Here is a 17,289-nt window from a genome sequence, read left to right on the forward strand (position 1 = left end):
CTTAGTCTCTGTCCATGATTTTATTAAGACCCAATCTCCTGGCCGGATGGGATGAACAGCAAATTCAAGGGGCGGAGTCTGTGCCAATAGACCCTGTTTTCTGAGGAAAGATAAAGAGGAGGACAAGCCCAGTATATACTTCTTTAAAAACAAATCTTTAGTTTCGGGAATTGGCAATTCTCCCTGCGTTCCCAGATAAGGTAATCCAAATAAAATTTCATAGGGGGATAGTCCCAAATCTTTCCTCCGCCAAGGGACAAGCCTAAAAGGCATCCTTTAAATCTATCACACTAAACCATTTGTGATCATGAGGGATCTTACTTAATAACGTGTAGGGGTTTGGCACCACTGGGTGCCTGACCTGTACTATTCGATTTAATGTTCTCAAATCCTGCACCAATCGATTCCATCAGATTTCCGCACTGGTAGAATTGGGGTATTATAAGGAGACATACGTGGCTCCAACAAACCATCTCTAATCAGTCCCTCAATTACTGGCTGCAGTCCTCGTTTACCTTCTATGGAAATAGGATATTGTCGTTCACAGATAACGTCTCCTTTTCGTTTTAAATTTATTGTACGGGGAGGGATCTGTAGTTTTCCACGATTCCCTTCTCTAGCCCATACAATAGGGTCTATCTCTCTCTGCATCCTCTGTCAACATCGCCAGTTGTACAACTAATTCTTTTTCCTGAATTCCAATCTCCAGTCCTAAAAGGATAATTAGGTCTCTCCCCTGTAAGTTACTTCCTATATCAGGGATATACAGCAGTTCCCCTGTAACCCTACCTTTAGGACCTTCTATCATCATAGGTTCAAATAGTGGAACAGTAAATCCTTCCCCTCTTACCCCTGAAACAAAGAAACAATAATTGACCGTGTTAACATTTCTACTTTCTTTGGTTTAAAATTTAGCGATGACCGTGCTACCCCCGTATCTACTAGGGAGACTACCTCTTCCCTACACAGTCCCACCTTCAAGTTCATCAAGGGTTCCTGATGGGTCCCCGAGGGCAGGAACCCCTGACACCCCTATTCTTCATCATAATTCATAAGCGGAATTGCCTTTTCTTCCCTTTGTAGATCAGGACACTCCTGCTTAAAATGCCCTATCTTTCCACAATAATAGCATCCTGCCTGCAGCGACTTCCATCTCTGTCCCTGTCACTCAAACCCTCGATCAAATGTTCCCCCTTGTCCTCTCCCTCTCCCCTTTTATCTCTGTCCTACATGCTGCCTCCTGCCGCTCCGGTTGCCCACTATTGGTTCCATTCTCCCCTTAATTACCTCATCCACCGTAGCTACCATCATTTTCACCTTCTGTTTTTGTCTCTCATCCTCCCTCTTTACAAATACTTTCTGTGCCTCTCTCAACAATTCATCTAATGGTTTTTCGCTCCATCCTTCTATCTTCTGTATCTTTCTCTGTATGTCTGGCCATGCTCTTGTCACAAAATGTACTTTCAAAAGACCCTGTGCCACTGGGTCCTCAGGGTTCATTCCAGAGTAGTTCCGCATTGAGTCCCTTAATCTTTGCAAGAAAGCTGAGGGAGTCTCATCTTTCTCCTGTCTAATTTCAAAGGCTTTAATCAAATTCTGTGACTTCGGAACTGCCTCTCTTATTCCTTTTAGAATCAGGTCTTTCAATTCCCTCATTTCTTCTCTATGCTCCAGGTTTTGGTTTTCCCACTGGGGGTCTCTGAGGGGAAACTTCACCTCTCCCTGTCCAGCATCCCCATCTCCAATCGGGTGTTCCCTGTCCCATATTTTAATGGCAGTTCCTCGTATAAGTCCCCTTTCCTCCCCAGTAAATAATATATTCAAAATAGTCATTAATTCAGCCCAGGTATACAGACTGGGCCCCAAAAATTGATCAATTTGTTCAGACAACCCCACCGGATCCTCAACCAGGACCTCCATTTCCTTTTTAAATGTTCTGACTTCCCCACTGGTGAGGGGAGCACTTACAAACCCAATCTCTTTGTCCCCTATGGGTACCTCCCAAAGGGGATAAGTCGTTACGTTTTTCCCCTTTTTCTTTTTTTAAAGAAATATTGCAATATTTCTAGCTCCCCATAACTTCAAACACCAATTCATCAATTCATGCTTGACTAACCTTCAAAGCCTGTTCCTAACTTATAAATATATTCATATATATTTACGTTCATTTCTTCAGTATTTAATAGTTAAAATGCAAAATGCATACAGTTCCCAATTTTGCAATTCACTGTAATTACCCAGTTTTAGTCCTTTAATTTAGATCCAGAATTAGTTTTCTTAAATAGTCCTGGCCAATCATTGCTCAATTACAATACTATAAGTCGTAAAATAATCAGAGCTTGCCTTAAAAGAATTTGTCTACTCAAGTTTTTTTTTAAAAAAAAACTTCTAATGCATGAACAATGGCTGAATCCAACGTCATAGATATTAACTATAGAATTTTGCTTTTACTACAATCTAATGTTGAACTGAAACTTCAACTGTCCTCCATAAATCGCTGTTATGTAAAGATAAAAGAGATGAGTTAGAAACTGATAGTAAGGCAGTCATGATCTGTAAAAAGAACAGGAGTTATCATTCCTTTTTTTTTCTTCATAATCACAATAGAATCCTTAACCTTAAAAGAAATCATGTTAAGTTTCCATAACAAAATCAGATTCAAAACAGTCCTGGAACACAAGCTCCAGGGAATAAAACACAAACATTCAATCACCAACAAACAAATGTTCACTCAAACCAAATCACAAAGGGTTAAACTTCCTACCAGCTGTACAGCTCTTTACATTCTCTCTCTCTCTCTCTCTCTCTCTCTCCCACATTGACATATAAATTCAGATATTCACAAACCCAGTCTTCGTCCGATCTGTACTTTGGCCAGAAGACAGCGGGACGAAGAATGGAGTCCTTAGTCCATACAAAGCAACAATATTTAATCATCTTTCTCCCTTGTACAAGTATTATTTTGCCAATTTCCACAACATCCTGCCCAAAGGACTTTCCGGAGGAATGTTGTGAGGGACCCCGCCTCCATTTCCATTGCCGTGTCCTTACTTTGTTTCCCCGGAGGCTTTTTCCTTACCCACAGCGCAATCCATATTGAGTTCCTTCGTTAGTCCCTTATTAACTACTAAAACTCAATCCCGGCCACCAAGGCATTATTTAAAAGTCAATTTTCTTACCTTGGTCTGTGCACAGAGTTGCCTGGCCCCTTTTATCACCGTATTTTCTATCGAGCACCTATCACTGTCTGATTCAGATGTCTCTCTTATAGGATTCACATCAGTCACCCAAGGGAGCAGACCAAACCGGGACATGAGACCGCTCCTCAATGCGGAACGGGACGCATCTTCCCAGTGTCAAAGGCCAGCCACTCCCCCCGGTGATGGAAGAAAATCCCGGACACGAGCCCCCAATTGTGAGAAACAAAAGCTCACTCACTTTAATAATTTCAGTCCGAGACTAATTTCTGATCAGCCATTTATTTGTACACTTTTCGATGGGTGCTTTGTCTAATTACCTGGTAAGGTAATGACAAAATGCACACTATATCCCAAAAAACCCTTGCAATTTATACAGTTTTTTCCCATATGTTTTCCTTATTCCATTGTCTGTTCCCTGCTTCGCTTACGTCACTCATTTCCTTAAGACTTATCCCACAACTTCTGTTTATCCTGTCTTGTCCGTGACAAACTCTTATCTCTGACTCCCATAAGGGTGTTTGACGTCAGTCTACCGTAGGTTATTGATTAGGCATATCTTTTCTTCTATCAGCATCTATTTCCATCCAGAGGCCACTTTGACCTCTTTGATTAGGGTTTGTTCCTGTGTCCCCATCTAAGGGGGAAACAGATGCTTTCCTGTTTGCCCATATATCCACCATTGTTCTGTATTCACATCTCATGCTAATATATCCTTTCTTTTTGCTGAATATGTATTTTCTCATTCCTGTTCTGTATCAGAATTTATACTTGCAGAAATAACATTAATTCATTTATATCCCACATGTGTTTGGGTGGGTTACTCTTTGGAGGGTCATTTTTTTCAACCAAATGGCCTGTTACCACACTGTGCTAATAAGGATTCTACAATAGTTTAATTGCGTTTCTCTCAGCAATTCTAACATTTTTTTTAAGTTGACTTTAGTTAATATCTTTCACACTTGATTATCAATGTGTTCCTAAATCTTGTGAAATATCTGAATATTTTTGAAATCATTGCTCACACAAAACACTAAACATGAGATCACAAAAAGGTCCCCGTGACCAGCTAATTACTGTTCAGTGGAATAATCAGAGTAACTATCTGATTGTTCCTGAGATTAATCCCCACTGCCACCGTAAGGATCCGTTATCATTCCCTCCAATAAATGCAGTAGTTGTCCTCTGGTATTTCAGTTCAGTAATTACACACGATACTGGTTGGTCAAAGCTGTGGTTATTCTTTATTATGAATGGCCAAGGATTCTAACGGAAGAGATGTTCATATGTCCTGATGTGTTGCATGGTCACAAACAGATTTTCAGTCCAAATATTGCAAAAAACGTTGGTTTAGTTCAACTGCAGATGTTTTACATTTTCAGTTCATGTCCATTAAAAATATTTGGAGAAAGTGAGGAAATCAGATGTTGGAGATCAGAGTCAAAAGTATGGTGCTAGAATAGCACAATAGGTCAGGCAGCATGTGAGGAGCAGGTGAAAACACGTTTCGGGCATAGGCCTTCATTGGGAATCTCTGGGTCCATGGATGCTGCCTGGTCTGCTGTGCTTTTCGAGCATCACACTCTCGACATTAAAAATATTTGTCTGCTTATGTGGAGCAATTACCGACTGTTTCCTCTGTAATTTAAATTTACTGTGCTTTCTATTCACTCAAGTTCTTATATTAACTGCTCCTCGTTTTCTTCTTAACTCTGATATAAATCTCAAAATTCTGGGCACAATAAAAGCGATATGAATTATAAATTAGCATCTGGACAAGAGAATCAATGAACAGCTACATCGACTTCTTGAACAGCCTATATATTTGAATGAAAAAGCAATGCCTTCTAAAAAATCTCTGCACATATGTATGCTTTTTCAATTCAATAATCCCGCAAATAGCTTATAATTGTCAGTTGATCTCTCTTAATGACTATCTAATCAATCTCACCGGAAACTGCTGAAAAATATTGAATCATTTTGTTTGTTAAGATGCAAAGATTCATTCTCAATACATTATTACAACAATAAGTGAACCATATTTATTTATGCACTAAGGTCAAGTGACCTGTGGCTCATAAGTGAACATTCTAAATATTCCTAACGCTGGAGAAATCGGAGCTGAAAAGGTCTAACTAAAGGAAACAGCAGACAAAATAATCAGCTCCAGCAAACAGTGGAAGGCCCGGTCAAAGAGGTCACAAAGGTTCGGGAGTCCAGTTACAACCAGCCTGAGAGTTGTTTTTTGGAGAGGTTGAAGCAGACTTCCTGGCACCTTGACTTCCAGCCAGTGCCTGAGCATTATACACCTCACTTGAGAATGACAACAACAGAAGGGTGTTTACTCGAAACCCATTGGATGCTTAGAATCCAGAATTCTGGTAAAATGTTGTGAAACATTTCCCAAATCATGGAAATCAGCTCAACATTATTGAAATCAAAGTACTCTAATGGTCTTCAAGGCCACTTAATTAGTATTTGGTGAAAACCGCTATATAAGTACCTTATTGTTCTCAGGATCAATTATCACAGCAATCATCATGCTCTCATCAGATCCAAACATATGGACGAGACTCTTTATTATAATTTAAACACTACAACTTTCCCAGACCAATGATGACACTTTACTACTTATGGCTGTGGATGCTAATTGTAACATGTATTGAGATGAAGCAAGTCCTGACTACAGGCAAGTTTTCTGCTGGTTTCCAATCCAATAATTATGATAAAATATAATTGAAATTCATTACATTGTGACCAGATCCCCATAAAAGGAATCTATCTGTTTATTTAGAGACAATAGTGAAACAAATACCTTGACAAATGCTGTTGACTGTATTTTTCTGTGAAAAAAAAATCCCTATTGACTTATTTTCTTTGTAATTCTGACTCAGATGTCTAAATATTGATTATATGAAAAATTGCATGAATGAAATATAATACATAACTTGTTCTTATTATATATTATATTTCTCCAGAAGGAAAGCAGAGACACCAAGTGTAGAATTCTTGAAGATCTGAGAATTATGAATGACAAACCAATTCTGATCAATGTTCACTGAATGTCTAATGTCTTTTCAAACCATCATGCCAGCATTTTAATTCTTACTTGACTGATCTTAATAAATTACTCATCAACATCAGAGCAAACCCATTTGCAAATATTGATTCATTCACCTTGTCAAAGTTCTAAAATTAATTAATAATGAATTGTCTCTCCAAAAATCACACAGCAATTCAGCTTAGGTTTCGTAACAAACATCATCAAATTCACATTTTAGTTTAATCCATTATGTCTTAGTGCCAATATTACAAAGAATAATAGTTCTCTTATTCCAGGTCGGCACAACCACAAACTAACTCATGATTCCCCATCCAACACTCACAGGTAATATCTGTTCCTTTCTCCTTTGGATGTTCACAGAAATCATTGGATTAATATTCGGTCTTACATATTAACAGACGTCTGATTGTTTTGCACTCCAATAAATACTGTTCATTTTGACACATCACAGGCAGCTATATGAGATTTCTAATCATTTTTTAAGTTTGCTATGAAATGGTTTTAAGATTAATTGTTGCTTATATCTAATATTTAATAATTAATCAAATCCAGTATATCCAACTTTCAGTGTGAAATTAAGGCTCAGTGACGGAAACGTATTGCACTGTACAGGTACCAATGGTAGCGAATGGTGATTTTTTTTTTGTAATACTTGAATCTTAGTTGATTTTCTGTTGTGGGTGTGGCCTGCCCCCACCTGGAATAGAAAATAGTTCATATTTGCTCATACAAAACGCCTGACAATCAGAAAGAGGCAGAGTACCTTAGAACTAAAACACAAGGTGTCAGAGGGGTGATAAACAAGACTAACAGTCTGTTCCAGCATTTCACTAAAATAACACACTACCAGTGGACCTACTCCAACTATAGAATTCCAGACAGCATACAGACAAATGACTAATCCCGATCTTCATAAATTAAGGGATAATTGTCCCAGTAAATGAATAAACAGCAGCTGCAGGATGCAGCCCAGTTCACTCACAAAGCAGCTATCATGACAACAGAAGATTTGTTTGTCAGAAATAGCTATTATTTTAAAGTTACTCAGAACATTAAACAAAGGTTCTAATTGCAGATTCTTGAGAATCATAGGGGTAATTTGCAACACAAGTTAGATACATCTAACCAATTCAATTCAAAAGCATTAGAGAAAAGCATTTAGACTTAGATGTGAAGTTAGCGAGTTTTAGGAATTAGCTTCAAGATATGATGTTCACTGCCCATTCATTATAAAGTCCTGACAGTAAGAGTAGCTATATAATTTTACACAATATAACGAACCTTATAACACAAGTCATATTACTAATCTTATAGCAAGTAAGTTAAAACTAACTGTCGTTTGTATTTCTTTGTGCATAAGTAATTAGGAGAGTGAACAATATGAGGAGTAATTGACTTTGGTAAAGTAAAATATAATAAACAATAGAATTCCAAATGTCCCACCAGAGAAGGCATCCTGAGAGGCCCGAGGGAGTGTAGCAATAACTTTGGAATCTGAATGAATGAGATGCGTGGAAAGATCCCAAGGCCTGGAGATTATAGTACCTGTTAAACAACATGAGATGATAAGAATCTGGGACTGTCCATTAGGATGCCCATCTGCGATTATATGTTTGGTTTGGGTATCTGGGTGAGGAGGAGAGGGCTGTCACATTATATGTGCATAAAAATGCAGCTTTTTACTGTGCATGTTACAGTGTGTCATGGATCTCCCTTCCGAGATTGGCCTCGGGGGACGATCCCTTCATTAAATGATTGCTTCATGAGTAAACATCTTCCACTCTGAGCTCAGCCTGCCTCCTGAATCTTCATTCCCTGTCAGGGAAAAACACTTCTGCAGCTATGATGATGTGAGAGGTAATTTCGGTTTACACTTTAAGATGTGCCTGGACCACAGACTGATCTATAATAAAAGACAAAACTTTTGTTTCTTTTTTAGAACATTTTATATACTCAAAAGTAGAATAGTTTAAATTGTGCAGAATGCTGACAATTTGTGAGCAGAGTAAAAACAAACAGGCCCTTGATTGATGAAACCATTAACACAGGCAGGGAAGGATGAGTCCTTGACTGATAAGACTGCAGGATAGGGAAACGACTCGAGAGACATCTGCTCCAGATTGCACAGACAGAGAAGAATAAGTCTTTGACTGATAAGACTACAGGGTGAGAAAAACAACAACTTTAGAGACTCTGGAGACATTTGTTGCAGACTTTGTGATAAGAATAATGATGTTTTTAAGAATGTGAACCTCATGGCGTGTTAGAGCCAAGGAGAGGAGGGACTTGTACTGTATATAATGGGAGACTTTGGAAGCCTCAGCGCGCCTTTTCTTCAAGGGTGCCCAACTCTGCAGACTTGACTTGTTAATAAAACTTTGTTTTCCTGAATTTGTCTAGAGCGATTATTGAGAAGCGATTTTCGTTTCTAACAACTTGGGGGCTCGTCTGGGATCAACACTCCGGCCGCGAGGGGAGTTGAGGAAGGATATCGGAGAAGGTGCACCCTGCCGAGTTCGGCAGTCCCTGATTCCTTGCTTGTCGCCCCACGCGGCTTGACGAGTGATATCCGGGAGGCTCAGGAAAACAAAGGAGGGGTGTACCCAAGGCAGTGGGGACGGTTAACGATCGAGTAATTTTGGTGCACCGAACCCAGGTAAGAAAAACCTTGCGGGGACCGTGTTTCTGGAGGACTGGGGACCTACGGGGTGCCTGTGGATTTTTTTTTTCTACAGAGACGTGGGACTCAGGAATCTAGAGACCGGGGCTCGCCTGTGAGGGATTTTGCAGAGACCGTGTTTGAGGAGGAACGTGTACCTACGGGGTGCCTGTGATTTGTGTCACAGAGACGTAGGACACAGGAATCCAAAGACTGGGGGTGCCTGCAAAGGAACCTGGGCGATCACGGGACTGAAGGTCCGGGAATTGGCTACATTGTGATAGATTATCACGGGAAAAATACGAAGTCCTCGGAAATGGGAAATAAGGGATCTAAGGCGATTAAGGGAAAGGTAGGCTTAAACAGGGACAATGACACATACCCCGGGGTACCTGACGATAGTCCGTTAGGGAGAATGCTAAATAATTGGGATCAGGGTGGAAGAAAGGGAAAATCTAAAAGGAATATGGTAAAATACTGTCCAAAGTGGTCCAGGAAACCTATTCAGGGCGACTTAGTATGGTGGCCTAGATTCGATACTGACGAAGATTGGGTCCGGCAAGCCCTCATTTTATATGTCAATTCAAAACCTGATGTTAATCTGGAAGAAAGTGATTATGCCCTTTGTTGGCTACCGGTTACGATATCTTGCCAAATGCAGGTAACTAATAAAGACTCGAAAGGGCAGAAAGAATGGGACCTTTTAGATCACTTACCGCCGCCCTACGTGACCCCGTCTGCCCCACAAAATGTTCCTTCGGGTGACGACGATTCAGGGGAAAGGGAAGAAAATGGGGAGGAATCACAAACTACCTCAGGGGTACAGACCAGATCTCAAGCTGGAAGGGGTCACAGACAAAACCCTGTCTCGATTGCAAGAATGAATCCACTCCGGGAAGTGCCCATGGGGGGGCGAGGAAGGAAGAACGGGATATGTGAACGTTCCCTTGACGAGTACTGAAGTACGGAATTTCAGGGGGGAGATGAAGGGTCTACTAGAGGACCCCATGGGACTTGTTGAACAATTGGATCAGTTCCTGGGTCCGAATACTTACACGTGGGAAGAGATGTGTTCCATCATGAAAACATTGTTCTCTAGCCAGAAGCGTCAGATGATACGACAAGCTGCGCTCTTGGTCTGGGAGAGAGAGAGAGGAGGAGGAGGAGAGCAGAAGTTTCCCCTCACCGACCCCGAGTGGGATAAGAACACGGAGGAAGGACGGCGCAACATGAGAGACATGCGGGAATATTGGATAAAAGGAATAAGACACGCAGCCCCGAAGGAGCACAATTTTACCAAGGCCTTTGGTAATCATCAAAACCCGGAGGAAACCCCTACGGACTTCCTAGACAGGATTAGGAAGAATTTGCAGAAGTTTGCTGGGGTGGACCCTGAGACGGACGTGGGGCAACAACTCATAAGGGTAGAGTTTGTATCAAAAGCCTGGCCGGACATACGAAAGAAGTTAGAGAAAATGGATGATTGGGATAGTAAATCTTTAAGTGAATTACTACGGGAGGCGCAAAAGGTGTTTGTGAGAAGGGACGATGAGAAGCAAAAGAAGGCGACAAAGATAATGATGCAAACGGTGCAACAAATGACAGCTGGAAGAAGGGAAAAGGGAGAGCCGTGGCAGAAACAGGAAAGGGGAGAGTCGTGGCAAGAGCAAAGGAAAAGAGAACCATGGCCGGAACAAAGGAAGAGTGGAGGAACGCGAGACCGCGACAGGGAAATGAAGAGGACACTCAGATGTGACTATTGTAATGAAGAGGGACATTTTAAACGGGAGTGCTCCCGCTACAAGCGGGAGGTGAGGTCGTACGCCCTGATGGAGGAAGATTAGGGAGGTCGGGGGTTCCTACACTTGGGGCAAAAGGACTATCGACAGGAACCCCTTGTAAACTTGAAAGTAGGGCCCCAAGGATCGGAGATCACATTTATGGTGGACTCGGGAGCCGAAAGATCAAGTATAATCCAAATACCCCCCGGCACCCGAGCAGGTGGAAAAGTTATGGGGGTATCTGGAATTGGAGGACAGAAATTACAAGTCCCAGTGGTGGAGGACGTGGAAATTGGGTATGAAAACAGAACTACTAAACGAGACCTCCTTCTACTGCCATCGGCGGGGTTTAATTTGTTAGGAAGAGACTTGCAGGTCAAACTAGGGATCGGAACGGTACCAAATAACGGGGAAATGGTGGTAAGGTTGTTCGCCCTCACCGAAGAAGATGATCAACAAATAGACCCGGAAGTATGGTACCGAGAGGGGAACAGAGGGGGTCTAAACATCAAACCTCTCCAAATCACCATGTTACCAGGAAGAGGCCCGGTAAGAAGGAAACAATACCCGATTGCTATGGAAGGACGGGAGGGGTTACAACCTGTGATAGAAAGATTGATCACAGATGGACTACTGGAGGAATGCATGTCCCCTTTCAATACTCCAATACTCCCTGTGAGGAAGCCGGACGGGACATATAGGTTGGTGCAAGACTTGCGGGGGTTGAATGAAGTAGTCCAGGCTAGATACCCGGTGGTACCTAATCCCTACACGTTAATGAGTAAAATTCCCCCCAAACATGAATGGTTCAGCGTAATAGATCTGAAGGATGCTTTCTGGAGTTGCCCCCTTGACGAAGAAAGTCGGAACCTTTTTGCCTTTGAATGGGAGAATTCCTTCACAGGACGAAAGCGACAGTTAAGATGGACAGTCTTGCCGCAGGGATTCACGGAGTCACCCAATTTGTTTGGACAAATACTGGAGCAGATCTTAGGAGGATTTCGGTGTAACGCGGAGAATCAATTGCTCCAATATGTCGATGATCTCTTACTCTCAGGACCAAGAGAAGAGGAGGTATGAGCAGACACCGTTGCCCTGCTGAACTTCCTGGGGAAACAGGGTCTACGCGTCTCCAGGACAAAACTCCAGTTTGTGGAGCGAGAAGTAAGATATCTGGGCCATCAAGTCAGTAAGGGGCACCGCCGTATCACGCCAGAACGAATATCAGGAATTACGGGTATGCCAATACCCAGGACGAAGAAGGAAGTCAGACAATTCCTGGGACTAGTAGGGTATTGCCGGATATGGATTGAAAGTTACACCAGTTTAGTAAAATTTTTGTACGACAAACTGGGACAAGAAGGACAAAAGGTGGACTGGTCAGATGAGGAGGAGCAGCGATTTAATATTATTAAAAGTAAACTGATTCGAGCTCCGGTATTGGCTTTACCCACCCTGAAGGAACCGTTCCAGTTGTATGTTAATAGCGCCGGCGGAATTGCCCAGGGTGTGCTTACTCAGCTGCGGGCAGGGAAACGTCAGCCGGTTGCATTTTTGTCAAAAATGTTAGACCCTGTGTCATGTGGATGGCCGACCTGTATACAGGCAGTGGCAGCTACGGCAATGTTAGTAGAAGAGGCCCGGAAACTTACCTTTGGAGGAAGGATCACAGTATACTCCCCACATTCGGTTAGTGCCATACTGGCTCAAAAGGCTCACCGCTGGTTAACAGACTCTCGCATCCTGAAGTATGAGATGATTTTGATGACCGGGAACGATCTCAATTTTGCAAAAGATCTCAGTTGCAACCCAGCCCAGTTTCTGTACGGACGTCCTGCAGATGGGGAACAGGAGCATGATTGTGTGGAATTTGTGGACTTGCAGACCAAGAGCCGAGAGGACCTGCAAGAAGCCCCGCTGGGTGAGGGACAGGAACTGTATATCGACGGGTCCTCCCGGTGCATCAGTGGAGTACGATACAGTGGCTATGCTGTCATAGATGGTGCAACGAAATGGACGATTGAGTCCGGACGACTGCCCGGGAAGTGGTCAGCCCAATCCTGTGAGTTGTACGCCCTCCAGAGGGCCCTGATGTTGTTGGAAGGGAAAGTGGGAACCATATATACTGACTCAAAGTATGCATACGGAGTCGTTCATACTTTCGGGAAAATCTGGAAAGAGCGAGGATTGATAACTTCCCGGGGAAAAGAATTAGCTCACGAACAAATGATCAGCCTAACGTTGGAAGCCCTGGCGTTACCTACGGAACTTGCAGTAGTCCATGTACCCGGTCACCAGAAGGGGTCGACACCGGAAGCGGTGGGAAACCGGCTGGCAGACGAGGAAGCCAAGCGGGCAGCTGTCGAAAAATCCGTCCAATTGTTAACGTTAATACCGTTGAGGGAAGGGCTCGCTAAACAACCCGTCTTCACCCAGAGGGAGATTGATAAAATGGATCAATTGGGTGCCCGGCTAGATACTAACGGGAAGTGGACGGTTCCTGATGGGAGACAAGTACTGAACAAACAGATCACCCGGGGTATTCTGCACCAATTACACCATCAGACCCACTGGGGGGGTGCAAGCCATGTGTGATACAATCCTGACAGACTATGTATGCAGGGGGATATACACATTAGCCCAACAAGAGGTAGTCGGATGCCCCACTTGCCGGCGTATTAATCAGAAGGCCATGCGTTCTATGCCAGCCGGTGGTCAGCCCCTCGCGATTAGGCCATTTCAGAGGATCCAAGTCGACTTTCCAGAATTACCCCCAGTACAGAGATGGAAATATCTGCTAGTAATAGTAGACCATTTCATTCACTGGGTAGAGGCTTTCCCAACTGCCAAAGGCGATGCACCAACCGTGGCCCGACTGTTGTTAGAGAACATAATCCCGAGATATGGCATAATGGAATCTATCAACTCCGACTGCGGGACGCATTTTATTTCTAAGCTACACCATTTGATCTGTACTGCCCTGGGTATCCAATGGAAATTCCACGCACCCTGGCATCCTCAGAGTTCGGGTCGAGTTGAGAGAATGAATGGCACGCTCAAGACCCAATTGACTAAGCTGATGTTAAAAACTAAGTTACCCTGGCCAAAGTGCCTGCCCATTGCCCTATTGAGGATACGTACGGCACCTCGCCGAGATGTCGGGGTTTCCCCCTATGAAATGCTGTTCGGATTACCGTATTGGAGTAAGGTTATGGATGTCCCACTCTACAAGAGGGGGATGTATTTATCCGAACCTATTTACTGGCCTTATCCCGTTCTTTTGCAGAACCCCGGAGGAAAGGTCTCCTGGCTCAGACTCCGCCGCTCGACTTCCTCCTGCATAAGGTGGAGCCCGGAGATTGGATACTTGTTAAGACCTGGAAGGCCGAAAAGCTCCAGCCACGGTGAGAAGGACCGTTCCTGGTTCTGTTAACAACTGAAGCAGCTGTTCGGACGAAAGAAAAAGGGTGGGTCCACACATCAAGGATAAAGGGGCCTGTTCCGCCTGAAGAAGAAAGCACCTGGACATGCGAGCAAGGGGACAAGCCGTTGTCGGTAAAACTGAAAAGACAGCAATAATGAACTCTACTTGGACTGTATTAGTGGGGATATTGATCAGTTTACTCCTGTATGTGGGGGAGGGTGAGGGGAGATGTGACAAATGTCGAACTACAGTAAGACTTGGGATTCAAATCTATTCGGGATCATTTGTGTCCCATTCCTATGTGGACGATAGGTGTTACGATGTGAGTGCACGCCATGAATGTTGGGAGGATGGGAGACCCTATTATCAGGTATATAATAAAGGATACGGTGGCAAAATCCATGGATGCCCTATAAATGACCGCTGGGTGTGTATTAGCAAAACTGGGACCTATCCTCCGTGTTGCTCAGGGAGCAGGTTGACAGAGTCAAGGAGACCAAGATACAGATCCCTGATCGGGGGTTGGGGAAAGAGCAAGACCGTCAGGGAACGGTCGTGCTCCCTAAAGTGCCATCTGTATACGCAGAGGTAGAAGGAAAGATTGAACTCCCTGATGTTACACAAAACCTGTTTATTGATCTCACCTCTAGAATAGCCACTGTTTTAAATGTTAGCAATTGCTGGGTCTGTGGGGGGCTGCATATGTCGGAACAATGGCCGTGGACTGGTCAAAGCTTAGACATAGGGGAATTGCTGCAAACCACTTGGACTCATGACAACGACAGAAAAAGCCAGGGGTGGAGACTGACAAACAGCCCTGAGGGCCAGTTCTGTATTGAAGGCAAGGGGACCGTGAAGGTAGGGATTAGCCCCTGTCAGAATATATTGGATGAAACCACGCGAGTATGGTGGCCTGAGGATATTACTTGGTACATTGCAAACCGAGGTCATAAAAATTGCGTTCCATTACGTACTGATTCCTCCTCTGATGAATTAGGTTCTGATTCTTCCGATGGCATGATGAGAGTCTGGAGTGGTGGTTGTCGGGGGAATCGATGCTGGGATACTCCTGTCCAGACTCTGGTCCAGGAGTCCGAATACTGGAATTGCAGTGGTCCTGGTCCTTATGAGGGCGTCCCCGGGGTAAAGGAGCTGTGGGATGACGTTGTGAGGCAGGGAGGGCCTGCTCCAGATGGCCTATTTTGGATATGCGGTAATCAGGCATACTCCAAACTGCCCATGGGATGGGCTGGGGTATGCTTCCTGGGTCTAATACGACCTGCGTTCTTCCTATTACCCCGGGAGGAAGGCGATGATTTGGGAGTTAAACTCTTTGACTCCCTGCGTAGGTCGCCAAGGGATATCCAAGTCGGTGATTGGGGGGGGTGAGTGGCCACCGGCCCGGATTATTGAATACTATGGGCCGGCTACGTGGGCACAGGACGGATCATGGGGATATCGTACTCCTATATATATGTTAAATCGAATTATCAGGCTCCAAGCAGTCGTAGAGGTCATTACTAACCGGACTGCCCTGGCCCTAGAGTTGTTGGCTAAGCAGCAGGATCAGATGAGGGCTGCTATATATCAAAACCGACTTGCCTTGGATTATCTGTTGGCCTCGGAGGGGGGTGTGTGCGGGAAATTTAACCTGACAAACTGCTGTCTAGAAATTGACGATAATGGTAAAGCGGTTTTGAAAATTTCCGATGAAATTCGGAAATTGGCCCATGTGCCAGTACAATCTTGGCGTCCTCTTCGTGGCATCGGATGGTGGGGTGGTCTCCTAGGTGGTAGCTGGTGGCGCACGGCGTTGCTGGTGGTTGGGGGAGGCATGATTCTTCTTCTCGTAACACCCTGCCTAACTCCCTGTATTCAGTTTTTAATTCAGAAAAATATTTCCCGACTCCAGGCAGTGGTGGTTCCACAACATGGGACGCGGGAACTTAAAGTGATGTTGCTGCGAAAGACCAAGGATTTCCCGGGCCCTTGAGGGAGGGGGGGCTTATCTTGGTCAGGCACATCTTAAAGAAAGAAAAGGGTGGAATTGTGAGAGTTAATTTCGGTTTAAACTTTAAGATGTGCCTGGACCACAGACTGATCTATAATAAAAGACAAAACTTTTGTTTCTTTTCTAGAACATTTTATATACTCAAAAGTAGAATAGTTTAAATTGTGCAGAATGCTGACAATTTGTGAGCAGAGTAAAAAACAAACAGGCCCTTGATTGATGAAACCATTAACACAGGCAGGGAAGGATGAGTCCTTGACTGATAAGACTGCAGGATAGGGAAACGACTCGAGAGACATCTGCTACAGATTGATGCAGAGACATCTGCTACAGATTGATAAGACCGCTAGCACAGACAGAGAAGAATAAGTCTTTGACTGATAAGACTACAGGGTGAGAAAAACAACAACTTTAGAGACTCTGAAGACATTTGTTGCAGACTTTGTGATAAGGGTGCAAATTGGAGAATAATGACGGTTTAAGAATGTGAACCTCATGGCTCGTTAGAGCCAGGGAGGGGAGGGTCTGGAGACATTTGTTGCAGACTTTGTGATAAGGGTGCAAATCGAAGAATAATGATGTTTTTAAGAATGTGAACCTCATGGCTTGTTAGAGCCAAGGAGGGGAGGGACTTGTACAGTATATAATGGGAGACTTTGTAAGCCTCAGCACGCCTTTTTTCAAGGGTGCCCAACTCTGCAGACTTGTTAATGAAACTTTGTTCTCCTGAATTTGTCTAGAGCGATTATTGAGAAACGATTTTCGTTTCTAACAATATGGACTTCAATAAGGAGTTGAATAACTTTGTGTATGGTCATCCGTTTAACAAGGTTGGTTCATATGAAAGCCATTTGTATACAAAACTGGCTCAAAGGTAAGAGACAGAGGGTGGTAGTAGAGGTTTGCAATATCCTGGCAAAGATTTGCAATGCTCCCCATGCTGTGCAGATAGTCCAGTTTATGGAGTAATCCTCTAGCACGGCCTGCACAGCTCTCCATCTAAGCCGTTACCTTACCCCAGTTTATGTTGTCTAGGCTGGTTCTGTGAAGCAGATTCAGAATTTGAGGCAATGGACCATTCTAGCGGATCTGGCAATGTCTCTATTCAATGTTTGCTTTCTTGGAATTGGACCCACCATTGTCTCACTTATCT

Source organism: Chiloscyllium plagiosum, unplaced genomic scaffold, assembly GCF_037043375.1.
Source record: "Chiloscyllium plagiosum isolate Xiang-an unplaced genomic scaffold, Cpla_swu_hap1 HiC_scaffold_48, whole genome shotgun sequence".
In the NCBI taxonomy this organism is placed as follows: Eukaryota; Metazoa; Chordata; class Chondrichthyes; order Orectolobiformes; family Hemiscylliidae; genus Chiloscyllium; species Chiloscyllium plagiosum.